This window comes from Hemiscyllium ocellatum, chromosome 10 (assembly GCF_020745735.1).
Source record: "Hemiscyllium ocellatum isolate sHemOce1 chromosome 10, sHemOce1.pat.X.cur, whole genome shotgun sequence".
Classification (NCBI taxonomy): domain Eukaryota; kingdom Metazoa; phylum Chordata; class Chondrichthyes; order Orectolobiformes; family Hemiscylliidae; genus Hemiscyllium; species Hemiscyllium ocellatum.
Window position 1 is genome coordinate 31,305,525 of NC_083410.1, and position 20,707 is coordinate 31,326,231.

Below are 20,707 nucleotides of genomic sequence, written 5' to 3' on the forward strand. Positions count from 1 at the left end.
GGAGCAGTTGAAGGGTATGGGGTTGACCACTTAGATGAGAATCTTTTTCCAACCAGTGGTTGAGGCCAAAACATAGACTGCTTTCATCAAGGAGCTAAATATTGTTGTTAGGTCTAAACTGATGGAAGAGTGCAGTGAGAAAGCAGGAATAGTGTACTCAGTTGGATGATCAATCACGATTATATCAAATGACACAGAAGGCTCAAAAGGTCAAATGGCATAATCCTGCTCTTATTTTTTGTTTCTGGCTATTTACAGTGGAAATTACATCGTGACTGGATTTAGGAATTAGAGCAGCATGTGTGATACATAATTTAAATTGTTTTGTGCTCAGTTTGAATCTGCTATCTCAAACGTATGTAAAAATGAGATCTCTCTTGCATCTGAGTGCCCTGACCAATTATCAACCACCCCATAACCTCTGTTTCATTCACCCAGTTCCAAAATGATCAGGTGTACTGCAGAACATTGCTAAGAAGCTAGGGAAGTGATTGCTGGACTCTTTGCTGATATGTTTGCATCATGGTCACATGCGAGGTGTTGGAAGACCTGGGTGTTTGCTAACTTGGTGCCACTTTCAGAAAGGTAATAAGAAAAAGCCAGGGAACGATGGACTGGTGAGTCTGAAATCAGTGGTAGGCAAGTTGTTGGAGGGAATCCTGAAGGACAGAATTTACATGTATTTGGAAAGGCAGGGACTGATTTAGGGATAGTCAGCATGGCTTTGTGCATGGGAAATAGTATCTCACAAACTGAGTCATAGAGATATACAGCATGGAAGTAGACCCTTCAGTCTAACCTGTCCATGCCGACCAGATATCTCAACCCAATTTAGTCCCACCTGCCAGCATCCGGTCCATATCCTTCCAAAACTTTCCTATTCATATACCAATCCAAATGCCTTTAAATGTTGCAATGATACTAGCTTCCACCATCTTCCTCTGGCAGATCATTCCATACACATACCATGCTCTGCGTGAAAAAGGTGCCCCTTAGGTCCCTTTTCTATCTTTCCCCTCTCACCCTAAACCTATGCCCTCTAGTTCTGGACTCCCCAACCCCAGGGAAAAGACTTTGTCTATTTATCCTATCCATGGCCCTCATAATTTTGTAAACCTCTATAAGGTCACCCCTCAGCCTCCGACGCTCCAGGGAAAACAACCCCAGCCTGTTCAGCCTCTCCCTGTAGCTCAGATCCTCCAACCCTGGCAACATCCTTGTAAATCTTTTCTAAACCCTTTCAAGTTTCACGACATATTTCCGATTGGAAGAGACCAGAATTGCACGCAATATTCTAACAGTGGCCTAACCAATGTCCTGTACAGCTGCAAGATGACCTCCCAACTCCTGTATTCCATACTCTGACCAATAAAGGAAAGCATACCAAACACCGCCTTCACTATCCTATCTATCTGCGACTCCACTTTGAAGGACCTATGAACCTGCACTCCAAGGTCTCTTTGTTCAGCAACACTCCCTCTGACCTTACCATTAAGTGTATAAGTCCAGCTAAGATTTGCTTACCCAAAGTGCAGCACCTCACATGTATCTGAATTAATCTCCATCTACCACTTCTCAGCCCATTGGCCCATCCGGTCAAGATCCTGTTGAAATCTGAGGTAACCTCGTTTGCTGACCACTACACCTCCAATTTTGTGGTCAATCGCAAACTTACTAACTGTACCTCTTACGCTTACGTTCAAATCACTTATGTAAATGACAAAAAGTAGAGGACCCAGCACTGATCCTTGTGGCACGTCACTGGTCACGGGCCTCCAGTCTGAAAAACAACTGTCTGCCACCATCCTCTGTCTTCCTCCTTTGAACCAGTTCTGTATCCAAATGGCTAGTTCTCCTTGTATTTCGTGAGATCTAACCTTGCTAATCAGTCTCCCATGGGGGAATCCTTGTTGAATGCCTTACTGAAGTCCATGTAGATAACACCTACTGCTCTGCCCTCATCAATCTTCTTTGTTACTTCCTCAAAAAACTCAATCAAGTTTGAGAGACATTATTTCCCATGCGCAAAGCCATGTTGACGATCCCTAATCAGTCCTTGCCTTTCCAAATCCATGTTCATCCTGTCCCTCAGGATTCCCTCCAACAACTTGCCTACCACTGATGTCAGACCAACCGGTCTATAGTTCCCTGGCTTGTCCTTACCACCCTTCTTAAACAGTGGCACCATGTTAGCCAACCACCAGTGTGACTATCGATAATACAAATATCTCAGCAAGAGGCCTAGCAATCACTTTTCTAGCTTCCCACAGAGTTCCCGGGTACACCTGATCAGGTCCTGGGGATTTATCCACATTGTCATGCGTTACAAGACGTCCAGTATTTTGATTGAGTTTTTTGAAGTAGTAAGATGATGGAGGGCAGAGCAATGGGTGTGATCTATATGAACTTCAGTAAGGCATTTGACAAGGATCTTCATGGGAACCATTTGGATACAGAACTGCTTTGAAGGTAGAAGGGTGATGGTGGAGAGTTGCTTTTCAGACTGGAGGCCTGTGACCAGCAGTGTACCACTAAGATTGTCACTTATATAAATGATTTATATGTAAAGATAGGATGTATTGTTAGTAAGCTTGCTGATGACTGCAAAATGAGGAGTCATGGACAGCGAAGGAGGTTACCTCGGATTACAACGGGATCTTGATCAAATGGGCCAAGGGGTCTCAGATGGAGTTTAATTTAGAAAAAATGAGCTGCTGCACTCTGGCAAGGCAAATCAGGCCGGACTTGCACACAATAGTAAGGTCCTGGGGAATATTGCTGAACAAAGAGACCTCTGAGTGCAGGTTCATAGTTCATTGAAATTGGAATCTCAGGTAGATAGGATAGTGAAGAAGGCATTTGGATTGCTTGCCTTCATTGGTCAGACCATTGATTCTGACTTGCATTGAAGACTATCTCCAAGAAGAATGTTGTGAAGCTTGAAAGGGTTCGGGAAAGATTTACAAGGATCTTAAAAAGTTGAAAGACTTGAGCTACAGGGAAAGGCTGAAGATTATTTTCTGTAGAGTTGGAGTCTGAGGGATGATCTTACGAGGTTTATAAAACCATTAGGGGAATGGATCGGACAAGTAGACAAGGTCTCTACCCTGAGGTGTGGGAGTCTAAAACTAGGAGCATAGGTTTAAGGTGAGGGGAAAGATTTAAAAGGGATCTTCTGGGCAACTTTTTGCACCGGGTGGTGCGTGTATGGAATGGGCTGCCCAGAAGAAGTGGTGGAGGCTGGTATAATTACAACACGTAAAAGGCATCTGGATGGGTATGTGAATTGGAGGAGATTAGAGTGATATTTTCCAAATATTGACAAATGGGGCTAGTTTAACTGAGGATAACTGGTCAGCATGGACAAGTTGGATGGAAGGGTCTGTTTCAATGCTTGACACCTCTATGACTCAGGCAGTGTCACAGAGACAATGTTGCACCTGTTTTGATGGTGCCAGTTTTGACAAGGTGATTCCGAAGTGCCCACCTTCTTCCTCCACTGAGGATTCCCTAGCACTGTGATTGACAGGGCTCTCAGCTGGGTCCAATCCTTCTCCTGTACTTCGGCCTTTACCCCCCTCTCTCCTCTCCCACAATGATGGTGTCTATTGTCCTAATCTATCTTCCCACTAGCATCTACATCCAGAGGATCATTAGCCACTATTTCTGCAACCATCAGTCAGATGCCATCACCAGACATATATTCCCATCCTGTCCTTTGACAGCTTCTGCAGGGACCATTCCCACTGGGACACTCTGATCCACTTCTCCACTCCAAACATCTTTGCACATCCGCACAACAATTCTCCTGCAATCGCACTAGATATAACTCCTGCCTGTTTATTTTCTCGTTCTTCACCATCTAAGGCTCTAAACACTAGGTAAAGTGCTGCTTTACCTGTACCTCACTCAATCGAGTCCACTTGTATTTAGCTGCCAACAATTGAGCTCCTCTACATTTGAACGACCAGTTGGCAGAATGCTTCCAGTCGCCCGCCACTTCTTCACACCATATACCCTAGCCAACATCTCTGTCTCAAGTTTGCTGGGAGTCCAGTGCGTTATCTTTTGCTTGGGAACCCTACAGCTTTCTGGACTCTTATCAATTTCAAGAATTTAAGGGCTTGAGCACCTTCTCTCATGTCTTTACCCCTTACACCCTCGCACCAGCCCTTGTGATCACATAGATGTCGAGACTACGGTGCTAATAAAGCACAGCAGGTCAGGCCGCATCCAAGGTATGTCCTTGATGGAGTGGGAGGGGGAGTTGAAATGCTCAGTCACTGGGTGGAGGGCTTGGTTGGTGCAGGTGTCCCAGGAATGTTCTCTGAAAAAATCCCCAAGTTGGCATCCTGTCTCCCCGATGTAGAGGAGACCACTTTGGGTGCAACGAATGCAGTAGATGACATAATTGTTGGCACAGGTAAATCTGTCAGATGGCAGGGATTGTGTGGGGCTTTTGGAGGGCAAAGGTATGGGTACAGTTTTGCGCTTCCTGTTGTGGCAGGGGAAGGTGTTAGGAGTGGGGTGAGGGTTGGTGGGGTGTGTGGATCTGACCAAGAGTTTCTGAGGGAATGGTCTCTCCAAAATGCTGGCAGGGGTGGGGAGGGAAATAGATCCCAAGTGGTGGAGTCTGTAGGTGGCGGAGGACGATGCAATGTATGTGGAGGTTGGTGGAGTGTAAGATGAGGACTGGGTGTTCTGTCCTTGTTGAGTTGGGAGGGATGGGGTTCAAGGGTGGAGGTGCAAGAAGCAGTGGAAATGTGCTGGAGGGTATCATTGACTATGTCAGAGAGGAAATTGTAGTCTTTGAAGGAGGCCATCTGGTGTTTTTGTATTGGAATTGGTCATCATGGGAATTGGTAATAAGGGATGGTGTTTTTACAGGAGGCAAAATGGGAGGAGGTGTAGTCCAGGTAACTGTGGGAGTCAGTGAGTTTGTAGTAGATGTCCGTGGTTAGTGTGTCGTAGGAGATGGAGAGGACCAGGAAGAGGTCCATGTCCAAGGTGGTCCAGGTGGATTTGAGATTGGGGTGAAAGGTGGTAGTGAAGTTGATTAACTGTTCAACCTCCTCGTGGAATCATGAGGTAGTACCAATACAGTCATCAGTGTAGTGGAGGAAAAGGTGGGCAATGATGCAGGTGTAGCTGTGGAAGATGGACTGTTCCACGAACCAAACAAGCATAGCTGGGTCCCATGTGGCTGCGCATGGCTACCCCTTTGGTTTGGTGGATTGGAAGGAGAAGTTGTTAAGGATGAGGACCAGTTCAGCCAGGTGGATGAGGGTGTCAGTAAAAGGGTTCAGGTTGGGATGGCATGAGAGGACGAAATGGAGGGCTTGGACGTCTTTGTCATGGCGGATAGATGTGTACAGGGACTGGATGTTCATGGTGAAGATCATGCGGAGGAGGCTTGTAAAATGAAAGACTTGGAGGAGGTGAAGGGTGTGGATGGTGTCCCAAAAGAAGGTGGGGAGCTTTTGGACTAAGGGTGTGATATTAAAGAGTTAACTTGCTCTGCTGACCTGCAGACAATTGGATGTCCGGAGCCCTCTGACTTGCAGGTAAATTAAGGAAATCACATTTCCATCTCTTCGCATTCAAAGCCATTTGCATAGCTATTTCCCAGTTATTCAAAATCCATTTACATTGTCATTTCCTAATATTTACATTTTCATGCCCCATTCAGAAATTAATAAGAACACTATAGTTGGAATTCTGACTACTCCCTCTAGTTTGTTTTTTAAAAAAAGCATAATTCACACCAGATCTGGCCATTAAGGGATGATTTGCATTACATTGTTTCTGGAGGTGAGGTGGTCACTGCATTGATCTTGAGTGGCATGTGACTGTCAGGGAGTGACTGGGGGTTGTCATGTGGGCATAACCAACTGTGATGTCAAGATTTTGTTTAAATGAAGGACTGATTCCTTTGTTCAGGAATTGCTTTCCTTGACAAGCTTTGCAATCATGGCCACGAGTGTTCAGAGTTTCTCCAAAGCTTGTATTGTACTGTGCTTAATAAAATTTTTTGTTCACAGAAGTTGGCGTTTGGAGTTGCATCAAGTGTGTAAGAACCTCCGAAAAAGAACTCAACAAGGGGGATAGGACCGTGTCAAAGTATGCAGAGATGAGTTCAGTGGGATAGGAACATGCTGGGACAATGAGTCGACCTGGGAAGTCAGATTTGTGAATCTTCGGTGAGTGGTAGAATCAGTTAGTGCGGGGTTTGCGGACGATGAGGCTGGAGGCTGCGGATGGGAGATCCCCTGAGGTGATTTGGTGGTGGATAGTTTGGTGATGGGAGGTGAGGTCGTGGTTGAGGGGGCAATCTGAGAAGGTGTCAATGAGTTAATGCCTGGCTTCAGCAGTGCAGACGTTAATGCGCCAAACTACCACAACACCAACCTTGTCTACTGGTTTGGTGATATTGGGGTTGGAGCAGAGGGAGTGGAGGGCTGCCCTTTGCGAGGGCGGGAGGTTGGAATGGGTGAGGGGGGTGGCAGGTTGAGGCAGTATGTCATGGTGGCACTTAGAATTGAAAAGATCAAGGCCAGGCAACAGACCAGCATGGGACGTCAGGTGGATGGGGCGAGTTGGAGGCAAGAGAAGAGGGCCTCAGCGGGTGGGTGTGAGTCTTTATTGAAAAAGTGGCACCAGAGGTGAAGGCAGCACAAGAAATGTTCAACATCTCAACGCATGTCAAACTCAATCTGGGAGCGTAGAGAGATGAAGGTGAGGACTTTGCTGAGGACTGAATGTTCATCCTCAGTGAGGGAAAAGTCTGGGGGAATGGTGTGAACACGGCAGGGATAGGAGCTAGGAGCTGGGGTGGGGGCAGAGACTGCCACTCGAGTGTGTGTGGGTATGGGGTGGGGAGTGCATCACATGAGTTGCTGTAGCCCTTTTCTCAACTATTAATTGTCTCCATTTAGCTGCCATTCATTCTCCCAGCCTGACCTATCTCTGGTTCTTTGTCTTCCCAACATTTTTATCGCCTTTTGGACTGTTGCCACCTATTGGGAAAAGCAATCTCCAACCCCCCTTCCTTCTCTCCCCCCCCCCCCCCCCCCCCCCCCAAATAAAAGTCGATACCAACCATTGTCTGGCTACAGCCAGCTCTGAAGAAGGATCTCCGGACCCAAAACATTAACTCTGCTTTCTCTCCACAGATATTACCAGACCTGCTGAATTTTTTCCTGGAACTTGTTTTTGTAACCCTTCGCCTCACTTCATCAAAAGATTTCTCTTGGCTATTATTTCTTGTAGGCAATGGCATAAAACTATTGACTACTGCAAATAAGGACTGTATATCTGTTATGTGACAAATGGTTCGGTCATATTTCCAAAGGTGTGTGAAGAGGCAGAGGGTTGGTGGCAATGTCACTGATTAGAAATATAGAACCCCAGTCTAATGTTCTGATGCATGGGTTCAAATGTCAACATGACAGATTGTGTTTTATAATTTGACTAGGAAACCTTGAGTAAAAAGCTACCCTTCAGCTGCATCCACTGGGGTAGGATTCACCATGTTCGCAAGGTACAGTGCTTGGCGATTTAAGCCTCAATGGGGCCATGTTAGAAACATGGTAACTCTGATGGACATCAGGCACTTCAAGTCCTTTTGAAAATATCCAAAATGTTACCCAATCCCTGAAAGTTGTGGCTGTGGCAAAATCTGCAAGAGTACAGACAACTGAAACCAGCAAAAGTTTATAGAACAGTAGAAAGCAGGAATTCAAACACTTGAAAGCTAAGCCAGATACTTGATAATTGGAGTGTCTTCTCATTGTGGTGATTTCTTCTGAAGTGTTGAAAGATCATAAATCAAATACAGGAGTTGCCTGCTGCCGGAAAAGACGTTAAGATAGCTCCTATTAGTGAGAAAGTGAGAACACTGCTGCATGGAAATAAAGTGCTGGTGATGTTCACGCAAGTGGTAAGTTCATTCACTGTTCAAGTTGCAGAATTGTATTACCTTTTCCTTGGAATTTGTTGAGTAGAAAAAGGTTTCAAGGAAGTGGACTAGAAGCAATCAACATGTTCTGACGCTTCAATTTTTGCATCTGAGATCTTGTATATTGGCTTTGAGTTTGATCAGCATTCTGTGATATTCAACAAGTTTAGGTCTGTGATTCCTTATGACTGATGCGAAGCCAGGATTCTCTTCTGAGACTCTTAGAAATTCTGAGGACATTGGTAGCTGTAATGAAATTGCAGATGTTATACAAAACTAACGAGTTCTCTCTAGCAAATATCATTTAATTGAGCTTAAAAGAATCCTCCACAAGTGAGGTAGGATGACTGTTATGGATAGTTCCAGCAAGAATGGTTCTGAAATTTATTGATAAGTGTGGCATTGACAACGAACTGTTCTAGACAACTGCTTTTACCAAGGAACTTATTGAGATTATCTCTGGTGTTGCTGCTCTGTAGACGTGGTCTCCAGAAAGATGCCAGTGGCAATAAATCAAAACACAATTCTGCTTGAAGATGATGGACAATATTTCTGTCTAATTCATGGAAATCTTCTGAAATTTGTAAGTTATGACAATTAAAAACCTTACACAGGAACAAAAGCAAACCTAATGGTGACCATGTAACCATTTGTTGTGAAGAAAGTCTTGTTTACTAATGTCCTTTTTTTTTGGTGAAGAAAATCTGCCATCCTTACCTGGTCTGGCCTATGTGTGACTCCAGACCCACAGTTGAACTTTAACTGCCCACTGGTCATTTGGGTATGGGCAGTAAATACTGGCTTATGCAGCTTTGCCTACATTGCATGACTGAATGAGGGGGAGAAAATGCTTGTAAGTTGTATTGTAATTGCAACACGACCAGAAAGTGTTTGATTAGGCAGGAACTAATATTGTTTGACAGACCATTCCACCCATGGTAATCCCTAACTGTAATGCTTTTACAAAAACAACCATCGCTGTTTACCAACAGTTAGGCAGGCCATCACCCATGCTTAAAGTGTAACAAGCCGCCTCTTAATTTCAAAGGTTTCTAGTTCATTGTTGGAAAAGGTGGCCAATCTCTTTTCCCACTGCTGTCTCCCTCTCAGTGCACCCTCACTATTATCCTCTCTCTGCTCATCCCGCCTGTCTCTCTGCTCATCACCTGACTGTGATTTATGCATCAGGATACCTAGATCTCTCTGTACAAGAGAGTCCTGCAGTCTTCCTCATTTAAATAACGTGCTGCTTTTCTATGCTTTTTACCAAAGTGACAAGTTCAAATTTAACAATATTATATGCCATCTGTCAAATTTGTGCCCACTTAAACTATCCAAGTCTTTGAGCAGACTTCCATCCTGTCCACAACTTCCTTTCCTATCTAATGACACAAATTTTGCAACAATACATTCAGGTCCTCCTTCAAGTTGTGGGTACATGGAAAAAGACCATCTTCTGCAGCTACACCACCACCATTCCCCACGTTTTTCCTCCGCAACATTGAAAACTGTACTGATGCTACCTCGTGCTCCCATGAAGAGGTTGAACAGTTCATCAACTTCATTAATATGTTCCAGCCCAACCTTAAGTTCACCTGGACCATCTTACACCTCTCTCCCCTTCCTGAACCCCTCCATCTCTGTTAATGGCGACCAACTGAACACTGGCATCTACTACAAGACCACCTACTCCCACAGTTACCTGGATTACACCACTTCCCACCCTGCCTCATGTAAAAATGCTATCCCTCGATTCCAATTTTTCCGACTCCACCACACCTGCTCCAAGGAGGACCAGTTGCACCACAGAACGTAGCAGATGGCGACCTTCTTTTAAGACCACAATTTCCCCCCTCACATGGTCGATGATGCCCTCCAGTGCATCTCCTCCACTTGCTGCACCTCTGACCTCGAACCCCATTCATTCAAATACAACAAGGACAAAACTCCTCCCGGTCCTCACCTCCTACCCCAACAACCTCCAGATACATCACATCATCCTCTACCATTTCCGTCAGCTACAAACAGACCCCACCACTCAGGATATTCTCTCCCCCCCCCCCCCCCCCCCCCCCCCCCCCCCCCCCCCCCCCCCCCCCCACCACCACCACCACTCAATCCACATTCTGCAAAGACCATTCCCTCTGACTCCCCTGTTAGGTCTGTGCCCTCCTCACCAATCCACCCTCCCCTCTTGGCACTCTGCCACAAGAATTTCAAAACCTGCACCCACACATATCTCTACCTCCCTGCCCCCATCTCCATCCAAGGCTTCATAGGAGCCCTCCACATCTGTCAGACCATCAGAGGTTTACTGCACTCCCACTTAGGTCATTTACTGTGTCTGCTCCCAATGTGGTCTTCTCTACATTGGAGATACAGGAAGGTTACTTGGGGAACACTTCAGAGAACATCTCTAGGACATGTACGAGAAAACCCCACCACTCCATGACTAAACAGTTTAACTTCCCCTCCCACTTCTCCGTGAACATGCAGGTTCTGGACTGCTTCCATTGTCAAACCCTTACCATTGATGCCTGGAAGAACGCCTTATCTTTCACCTTTGATCCCTTGTGGTTGGAGGGTCCCATGTGGATTTCGCGTGTCCTCATTTTTCCCCCTCCCCATCCTTTTTTATCCTAGATCCAAGCTTCCAACTTGGCCCCACCCTCTTGAACAGTCCTACCTGTCCATTTTCCTTCCCACCTATCTGCTCCACCCTCCTTTTTGACCTATCACCTTCACCCTCACTTCCATCTACCTATTGCATTGTCACCTCCCTCAATGGCGCCCCCCCCCCCCCCCCCCCCCCCAAGAAGCCTCATTCCTGATGAGCATATGCTTGAAACGTCAATCCTCCTGCTCTTCGGATGCTACCTGACTGGCTGTGCTTTTCCAGCACCATGCGCTCAACTCTGATCTCCAGCATCTGCAATCCTCACTTTTTCTGAGAAACTCAGCGGTTGAGGCCCCAGCATTCTCTGTGGCCATTCACTTATTGCATCTTGTCAACCTGCAAATGGCCTGTTTATGTTGATTCTCCACTTCCTGTTAACCAATTGATTCTCTATTCGTGCTCTGTTGATCTCTGCATTAAGCTTTCATTTTGTGCAGTAACTTTCTGGTATGACCCCTTGTTAAATGCCTGTGCAAAACTCTTGGTACTACATGTACAGGTTCGCTTTATCTGTGTTGCATTTTTTTTCTTCAAATAAATAACTCCAATAAATTTGTCAAACTGTGTTGACTCTGCTAATTTGGATAAGATGTTGTAAATGTCTTGTTATAGCCTCCTTCATGCAAAAATTTCCTTGTAACAGATTTACGGAATTACTGATTTGCAGTTTGCTGTTTTGTGCCTCTCCTCCCACCATCCCCATTGACCAGAGATTAAATGTATCTTAAGAGAGAAGCTTAAGGTCCAGAAACAGGAGGAGTTTGGGACTTTGAGGGAACAAAACCAGCATGTAGGTGAAAGTTGCCAAATGTCCAGTTCTCCCAATTTCTGCCCCCAAATACCTCACTCCTTCATGCTTGTGAATGATCCAGTATGATCTTGGTGTTGGTTGAAGGAGTAGAATGGTGATAGATTGAAGCCTGTAGTTAGTGATGTTTGCAAAGTGCTACTTGGAGGGTAGAGTTTATGGAGGACACTGATTTGCTGCTTCACTTTTAACCTGTTACGTGACCCATTGTACAGTCAGTCATCGTCATACAGCACAGAGACAAACCCTTCAGTCCAACTTGTCTGCTCTGACCAGACATCCCACCTGACCTTGTCACATTTGGCCCATTTCTCCATGAGCCTTTCCTATTCCATCCAGTTGTCTTTTAAATGTTGAAATTATACTTGCCTCCACTATTTTGTCTGGCAAGTTGTTCCATACATGCACCATCTGCTTGAACAAGTTATCCCTCTGGTCCTCTTTAAATCCTCCCCCCTCACCTTAAACCTATGCACTCTAGTTTTGGACCTCTCCCACCCTAAGAAAAAGATCTTGGTTATTCACCCAATCCATGCCCCTCATGATTTTATACATCTCTAGAAGGTCATCCCTCAGCCTCTGATCCAGGGGAAAAATGCCCCATCCTGATCAGCGTCAAACTCTCCAGACCTGGCAATGTGCTTTTAAATCTTTTCTGCACCCTCAAGTTTAACACCATCCTGCTTATAGGAGGGCAACCAGAATTGTACACAGGGTTGAAAAAGTGGCCTAATGTCCTGTACAGCCACAACGTAACATCCTAACTCCTATACTCAATGCACTGACCAATGAAGGAATCTACCATTCCTACCATTTCCAAGGAATGATGTCCCTCTAAACAGAGATCTTTTGTTGAGCAACAGTCCCCAGGACCTTCGCATTAAGTAAGTAAATCCTACCCTGATTTGCCTTACCAAAATGCAATAACTCACTTACCTAAATAAAACTTCATCCGTCACTCATTGACCAATCTGATCAAGGTCCCTTTGTACTCTGAAATCTTTTTCACATTCTATCATTTTCCAGTAATAGTAGATACTAGCACCCTCAAGTTTTGGTCTTTATCCTGACTTTCACTCTTAATTTGTTCCTCAGACTATCAAGACCAATGGCATCTGCCAGTATACCATCGCTGCAAGACAGTTGGACACTTTGACTGCTTAGAGTAAATCCTTATTCAGTTATGTAATTCTTTTGTAACTGTGGCCAGATGCTGCCAGGGACTTTAAACCTTTCAGTATCCAAAACTATCTTCAATGTCCAGGATTCATCATGTATGTATGCCAAAATTCAAAATGGCTGTTACTTAATTCAATCAACTGCGCCTACCTTTGCCCTATCCATCTCATGTCACTCCCCAAAATATTTTGCAACACCAAGAACAAACGTGGTAAGGCCTGGTACCAAGTTTGTATATCTTGTCCTTCAAAGATCAGATAAAATGAACTTTATAAACTTGATGGAAAACATACATTTTTGATTTACGAAAATGTTTAAAAGATCACAGCATTCCTACAGATCAGGTTGAATGTGGCATGCATTTGAACATTCTGTGGTATTGACTAGAACAGAGTTTAAGTTTGAAGGGTAGCAAACAATAAACTAACTGCATGTTATGAATCTTTGTGGATGACTCATCAGAGATCGCAAAGGTCATTTTGACTGCATCAGCATCAGAAGGCTCAATAGTCGAAACCTAAATATAGGGGGAAAAAATGCTTTGCTTGATATGCTTTAGTGTGAGAAGGCCTGATTTTAGGATTAGAGAAGCTGTTGTGTATTGTTAATCTGCTTACAATATTGAGTGTTTCTTAACACAGCATCTCCTAATGAAAGGAATTTATGATTTCAACTGATTTGTAATGTGGATTAAATTAGATTTCCTACAGTACAGAAACAGGCCCTTCGGCCCAGCAAGTCCACACTGACCCTCCAAAGAGAAACCCACCAGAACCATTCTCCTACACTCTGGGCAATTCAGCATGACCAATTCACCTGAATTGTGCATCTTTTGCTTGTGGGAGGGAACTGGAACACCTAGAGAAACCCACGCTGACACTGGGAGAATGTGCAAATTCCACACACGGTTGCCTGAGGCTGGAATCGAACCCAGGTCCCTGGTGCTGTAAGGCAGCAGTGCTAACCACTGAGCTATCATGCTGCCTGTTTCAAAGTCAGATTCCAGAATGAAACCTGGTTTTATTGCCAGTTGGTTAACATGGTGGTTAGCTATTAAACATATTCTCTTGAGGTTATTGATACATCATTATAAAGTTATGACTAGAGAAATCTGATCAGAGATTGAAATCTGGCTTGATAGATGACACATGCAGTTTTGGATTTAACAAGGTGGTCTTTCACTGAAATATTCTATTTCAGGTTGAACAGTAACAGTCTTTTGTACAAAATTTATGAAGATAAATTTGAAAAATATTTACTTATTCATTTTCAAGACTTTGCAAAACAAACATACATTTCCATTAATCCCAACAGAATCCAATTAGTGCTCAAATGTTTGAAGATATTGTCCTTATGTATCCCACATATGACTTGACTTAACTTTAGTGCCAATTCCCAGACTGAGAATCTGATACCTCTTCCTTGATTAATTGTAGAACTGAACATAAACTTTATCAACTTCAAATAAACCATTTTAGAGTTTTGGCCAAACACTTCTGGTCTGCACCTTTCTAAAAACTAAACCCATTATAATGAGGTCACCTTTTCTAAAAACAATTTCAAAATGCTCTTCCTTTCTGAGGGAAAAACAGCTTCCCACATCCAGCTTCGGTCAAGTACTCTGCAGGACTGCCCAACTGAAACTCCAAAAAAATCCTTAGGCAGTCAAAGCTTTAACTTTATTTCTTAAAGTTCAGTGAGAAAAGTCAGATAGTTAGCCAGAAAGTCAGAGTTTGAGTTTCTGGCTAACTATCTGACTTATGAAGAAATAAAGTCAAAACTTTGCATTTTAAGTAGCTGTTTATGGAACTTTTCTAATGAACAGCCACCTGTTTCTGCTGTGTTCTCTCCTCCTCCTGCAACTATAAAAGTTCAAGTTGACAATAAACAACAATTATCTTGCCAGGTAGCTTTTTAAATCATTTAGCTGAAGTCACAGACTTATGGGAAAGGCTGCCGTTTGCTCACAGTTGTAAATGATATTATAATCCTTTCTTCAAACAAAAAATACCTTCACAGTGCTGAAAGCTAAAGTCCCATGTGCCATTAATCAAATATCCAGGTTCACAAATGTATGAAATCTTCACTATAGCTGGTTGTGATTAGAGTTGGGTCATTAACTCTGTATTATCTTTGCTTTTATGTTTTTATTTACCTTAAAGTATGTAGTAGTCATATTGATCTTTACAAGGCACTAAAGTGCAAGTAATTTTCACTGATACTGTCAGAATTTCATTTAAAGTGGATGTGTGAAATAATCTTTAATATTAAACATGTTTTGGAAAATATATAAATTACAATTCAAGTGATAGAATTGCATCATCTGATGTTGTCTATTGAGCGGAGGCTTGTCAAATGCTGAGATACTTGTATCATCGATAGTCACAGGTGAGGTACCAGAAGCACTGGAGGTTGGCTAATGTGGTGCCACTACTTAAAGGTGGTAAAGACAAGCCAGGGAACTATAGACTGGTGAGCCTGATGTTGGTGGTGGGCAAGTTGTTGGAGGGAATCCTGAGGGACAGGATTTAGATGCATTTGGAAAGGCCTGGACTGATCAGGGATAGTCAACATGGCTTTGTGCATGGGCAGTCATGTCTCTCAAACTTGATTTGAGAGTTTTGAAGAAGTAACAAAGAGGATTGATGAGGGCAGAGTGGTAGACGTGATCTATATGGACTTCAGTAAGGTATTCAACAGGGTTCCCATGGGAAACTGGCCATGTTAGATCTCGGAATACAGGGAGAACGAGCCATTTGGATACAGAACTGACTCAAAGGTAGAAGACAGAGGGTGGTGGTGGAGGGTTGTTTTTCAGATTTGGAGGCCTGTGACCAGTGGAGTGCCACAAGGATCGGTGCTGGGCCCACTATTTTTCATTATTTATAATCATGATTTGGATGTGAGCATAAGAGGTTTAGTTAGTAAGTTTGCAGATGACACCAAAATTGGAGATGTAGTGGACAGCAAAGAAGGTTACCTCAGATTAAAATAGGATGTTGATCAAATAGGCCAATGGGCTGAGAAGTGGCAGATGGAGTTTAATTCTGATAAATGTGAGGTGCTGCATTTTGGGAAAGCAAATCTTAGGACTAATAGACTTAATGTTAAGGTCCAAGGGAGTGTTGCTGAACAAAGTGACCTTGGGAGTGCAGGTTCATAGCTCCTTGAAATTGGGTCGCAGGTAGATAGGATACTGAAGGCAGCGTTTGGTATGCTTGCCTTTTAATGGTCAGAGTATTGAGTTCAGGGGTTGGGAGGACATGTTGCAGCTGTACAGGACATTTGTTGGGCCACTTTTGGCATATTGTGTGCAATTCTGGTCTCTTTCCTATTGGAAAGATGTTGTGAAACTTGAAAGGGTTCAGACAAAATTTACAAGGATGTTGCCAGGGTTGGAGAATTTGAGCTTTTGGGAGTGGCTGAATATGCTGGGCTGTTTTTTCCTGGAGCATCAGAGACTGAAGGGTGACCTAATAGATGTTTATAAAATCAAGAGGGGCATGGATAGGACAAATAGACAAGGTCTTATCCTTGGGGTGGGGGAGTCCAGAACTAGAAAGCATAGGTTTAGGGTGAGAGGGGAAAGATATAAAGAAGACCTAAGGGGCAACCTTTTCATGCAGAGGGTGCTAAGTTTATGGAATGAGCTGCCAGAAGCAGTAGAGTCTAGTACAATTGCAACATTTAAAAGTCTAGAAGAAAGTGTGGACTGCAAATGCTGGAGATTGACTCTACTCTAATGTTGCTGGGAAAGCACAGAAGGTCAAGCAGCATCTGAGGAGCAAGAGAATTGATGTTTTGGGCATATAAGCCCTTCATCAGGAATGAGGCTTGTGGGCTGGGGCTGAGAGATAAATGGGAGGGGGAAGGTAACTGAAAAAGTGATAGGTGGATGAAGGTGAGGAGAAGATGATAGGTCAGAGGGGAGAGTGATGGACAGGTCTGGAGGGCGGTGCCGAGTTGGAGGCTTGGCACTGAAATAATGTGTTGGGAAGAGAAATGAGGAAGCTGTTGAAATCCGCGTTAATCTTGTGTGGTTACAGGGTCCCAAGGTAGAATATAAGGTGATCTTCCTCGAGGCGTCAGATGGTAACAGTTTGGTGGACCAATCCTCGATCCCCTTCACCGTCAGGACCGACTACCTGAAGGTGCTGGGTATTTGGTTCGGGGGGCTGGGGCGTGCGCCAAGTCTTGGGAGAGCGTATCAGTAAAGTGAGACAGAAACTGGGCAGATGGAAGCTACGGTCGCTCTCCATCACGGGCAAAAACCTGGTCATCAGGTGTGAGGCACTGTCATTGCTGTTGTACGTGGCACAGGTCTGGCCTATTCCCAGAACCTGCGCCGCTGCAGACACCCGGGCCATCTTCCAGTTTATATGGAGTTCAAAGATGGACCGGGTCCAAAGGGACTTGCTATACTAAGATTTGGGCAACGGGGGAAAAAATACACCCAATGCCACCCTCACCCTGATGGCCACCTTTGTGTATGGCTGCATCAAGCTGTGCATGGATCCCCGGTGCGCAAACACCAAGTGTCACTACGTACTGAGGTTCTACCTGTCCCCGGTGTTGCGAAGGATAGGCCTGGCCTCGCTGCCGCGGAACGTTCCGAGTAGTTGGACCATTCTGTATCACCTGTCCTTCATGGAGAAGTTTATGAAGAAAAACACCTTTTGACCACATGTCCATCAGGAAGTGGTCAGCACGTAGAGTCCTCAAGACTCTTCGGGAAAAGGAGAGGGCGGATCCTATCGAGCGGTTTCCTGACAAGACTCTCAAAGCCATTTGGCAGAATGCCTCATCGCCAGAACTGTCCAACAAGCACCCAGACATGGCTTGGCTGGTGGTGAGAAGGGCTCTGCCTGTGAGATCCTTTATGCGCGCCCGGACTCTCAGCCGCACCACACGCTGCCCTTGAAGCGGCTGCGGGGGGAAGAGACTATCACACACCTTCTGGAATGTGCCTATGCAGAGGAAGTCTGGGGAAGAATGCAATGTGTTTGTCAAGGTTCGTCCCGAGCAGCGCCGTGACGCGGGACTCCGTGCTCTACGGCCTGTTCCCCGAGACGCACACTGAGACAAACATCAACTGTGCCTGGAGGATCATCAACTCGGTGAAGGATGCTGTCTGGGTGGTCCGAAACCTGTTATCTTCCAGCTGAAGAAGTTGACCCCGACTGAGTGTTGCAGACTGGCACATTCCAAGGTCCAGGACTACGTGTTGAGGGGCGGGCTGAAGCTTGGGGCAGCTGCCGCCAAGGCACGGTGGGGAAAGACCACCGTTTAACATCTGCCTGCCTAAAGAAGATCAGGGGGCCCATGCAGTCGTTTGGGCTCTGCTGACACCTCAGCTAAATATATGGGCGTATAAGTGAGAAAGGCACAAACCTGTATATAACAATGATAATTTCTGATCTGTGTATTTAAATGTTGACATATGTATGGCATGACCAAATGTACAGACCATCAAATTATTTTGATTATTTTACAAATAAAGTATATTTTTGAAATAAAAAAAACAACAGTTTGGTGTAGGAGGCCAAGCACCTGCATATCCTTGGTAGAGAGGGAGGGGGTGTTGGTGTTCAGCCACGGGGAAATGGGATTGGTGAAACAAAATTGGTAGAGGTACAGGTAAATTACAGACGGATATGGAAGGATCCCTTGGGGACTTGGACGGAGGTGAGGGGAGTGATATGGGCACCGGGTTTGCACTTCCTGCAGTGGCAGGGGAAGGTGCCAGGAGTGGGATGTGGGTTGGCTAGGGGGTGTGGAGCTGACGAGGGAGTTGCAGAGGGATTGGTTTTTCCAGCACATTGATAGGCATAGGGAAGGAAATATATCTTTGGTAGGGTCTGTTTGGAAGGACAGAAGTGGTGGAGTATGATGGGATGTATCATGGAAGGAAAAGGCCATCTGGGACTTTCTGTAGCTGTGGGAGTCGGTGGGCTTGTAGCATCTGCCTAGATTTCACATCCTCCCACCCTACCTCCTGTAAGAATGCCACCCTTATTCTCAATTCCTCTCCCTCCACTGCATCTGTTCCCAGGATGACCAATTCCACCTCAAAGTCCCAGATGGCCTCCTTTCATGATCACAACTTCCTTTCCCATATGGTTGATGATGCTCTCCAGTGCATCTCCTCCACTTCACGCACTACCACCCTTGAACCCCAGCCCTCCCAACGCAACAAGGACCGAGCCCGCGGTTCTCCCCTTCCACTACACCAACCTCCTCCAACATCCACCAACATCGCATCATCCTCCACCACTTCTGCCACCACCAAATGGTCTTCGCCACCAAAGATATATTTCCCTCCCTACCCCAATCAGCATACTAAAGAGACTATTCCCTCTGCGACTCCCTCGCCAAGTCCATGCCCCTCACCAGCCCACACCCCACACCTGGTGCCTTTCCCTGCCACTGCAGGAAGTGCAAAATCTGCACCCACAGCACTCCCCTCACCTCTGTCCAAGGTCCCAGCGATCCTTCAACATCTGTCAGAAATTCACCTCTACCTCTCCCACTGTCGCTACTACATCCATTGCACCCGGTGTGGTCCCCTCTATATCGGGGAGACAGGCTGCCTTTTGGATTGTTTCAGAGCACTTCTCTGGGACACCTGCTGCCACCAACCCCACCGCCCATGGCTGAACACTTCAACCCCCATCCCCCATTCCTCCCAAGGACATGCAGGTCCTGGGCTACCTCCACTGCCAAACCGTTACCCCCTGACGCCTACAGGAAGAACGCTTCATATTCAGCCTTGGGACCCTGCAACCACACGGGATTAATGTGAATTCTCACAGCTTCCTTATTTCTTTCCCCACCCTCCACCCCCACATTATCCCAGTGCCAAGCCTCCAACCCTGCACCCAACACTTCATCCCTCTGACTTATCACCTTCATCCATCTATTGCTTTCTAAGCCTTCCACCACTTCCCCTCTCCACCCATCCATCATTCCCCCCCCCCCCCCCCCCCCCCCCCCCCCCCCCCCCCCCCCCCCCCCCCCACCCCAAACTGCACTTCCCCTCCTGGTCCATAAATCTCATTCCTGATGAAGGGCTCATGCCTGAAATGTCAATTCTCCGGCTCCTGGGATGCTGCTTGACCTGCTGTGCTTGCCCAGCAACACACACTCAGCATTTAGAAGGCATCCAGATTGGTTAATGAATAGGAAGACTTTGAAGTGATGTGGTCTGGGTGCTGGCAGGTGGGATTAGTTTGGGTTGCAATATCTGGTCGGTATGGACAAGTTGGACTGAAGGCTGCTGTACATCTGACTCTAAATAGTTGATTTCTATATCATAACTATCTATATACAAAAAAAACTGATTTCTCAACACAGACAATGCATTAAAGATGTGACGCCAGAGTCTGTCTGTATTCCAATCTTCAGTCAAACTTTTTTATAAAAACCTTTAAATTATCGAAAATTTAACTTGTAAGTAGTTCTGGGATTGACATATTAATGAATCAAAAGCTGCAATCCATTCTATAAAGATGAAAGATGAATCCAGATTTGTTTAATATATTGCATTGGTTGTGTGACACTATGATCTTGCGCAATAAATTCTGTTTCTTATGATCCTGCCCGACGAGCTACCTGACAAAGGAGCAGTGCTCTGAAAGCTAGTTTTTTTGAATAAACCTGTTGGACTATAACCTGGTGTTGTGATTTTTAACTTTTGTCTTGTCCAGTCCAACACTGGCACCTGCTCATCACAGTTATATTGTGAAAGTGCAGCACTGTCAGACCTGTATTATGGTTGAGAATTAAGTTGACGTTCAATCTACCAATGAAACAAAGATTTAAGTTGAGGCCAACATTTATCCCTGAGCTAGCATCATATCTTTCAAGTTTGATTGGAGTTTGTAGGGCTTTACTCTGTTCAAATGGACCATTATGTTTCCCTACATGACACTGACTTCTAGTCGGCCTTATAAGTACTTAATTAGTTACGATGACTTTGGTCTGAGGTCATAAAACAGTTCGAAAGTAAGATTGTTCATTGTTGTAGTTGTAGAACTGTACTAGCTTTTCCTTGGATTTTATCATGCAGAAAAACATTTTGACGAAT

General features: G+C 45.0%; 1 protein-coding gene and 1 pseudogene across 3 annotated transcripts in view; both read left to right on the forward strand.

Annotated features, from left to right (window-relative positions):
- The window catches only part of ppm1ba (protein phosphatase, Mg2+/Mn2+ dependent, 1Ba), a 207,477-nt gene that overhangs the window by 51,206 nt on the left and 135,564 nt on the right, over positions 1-20,707 (forward strand). The gene's annotated exons all lie outside the window — the stretch shown is intronic.
- Positions 7,530-8,379, forward strand: LOC132819411 (ATP synthase subunit gamma, mitochondrial-like; annotated as a pseudogene).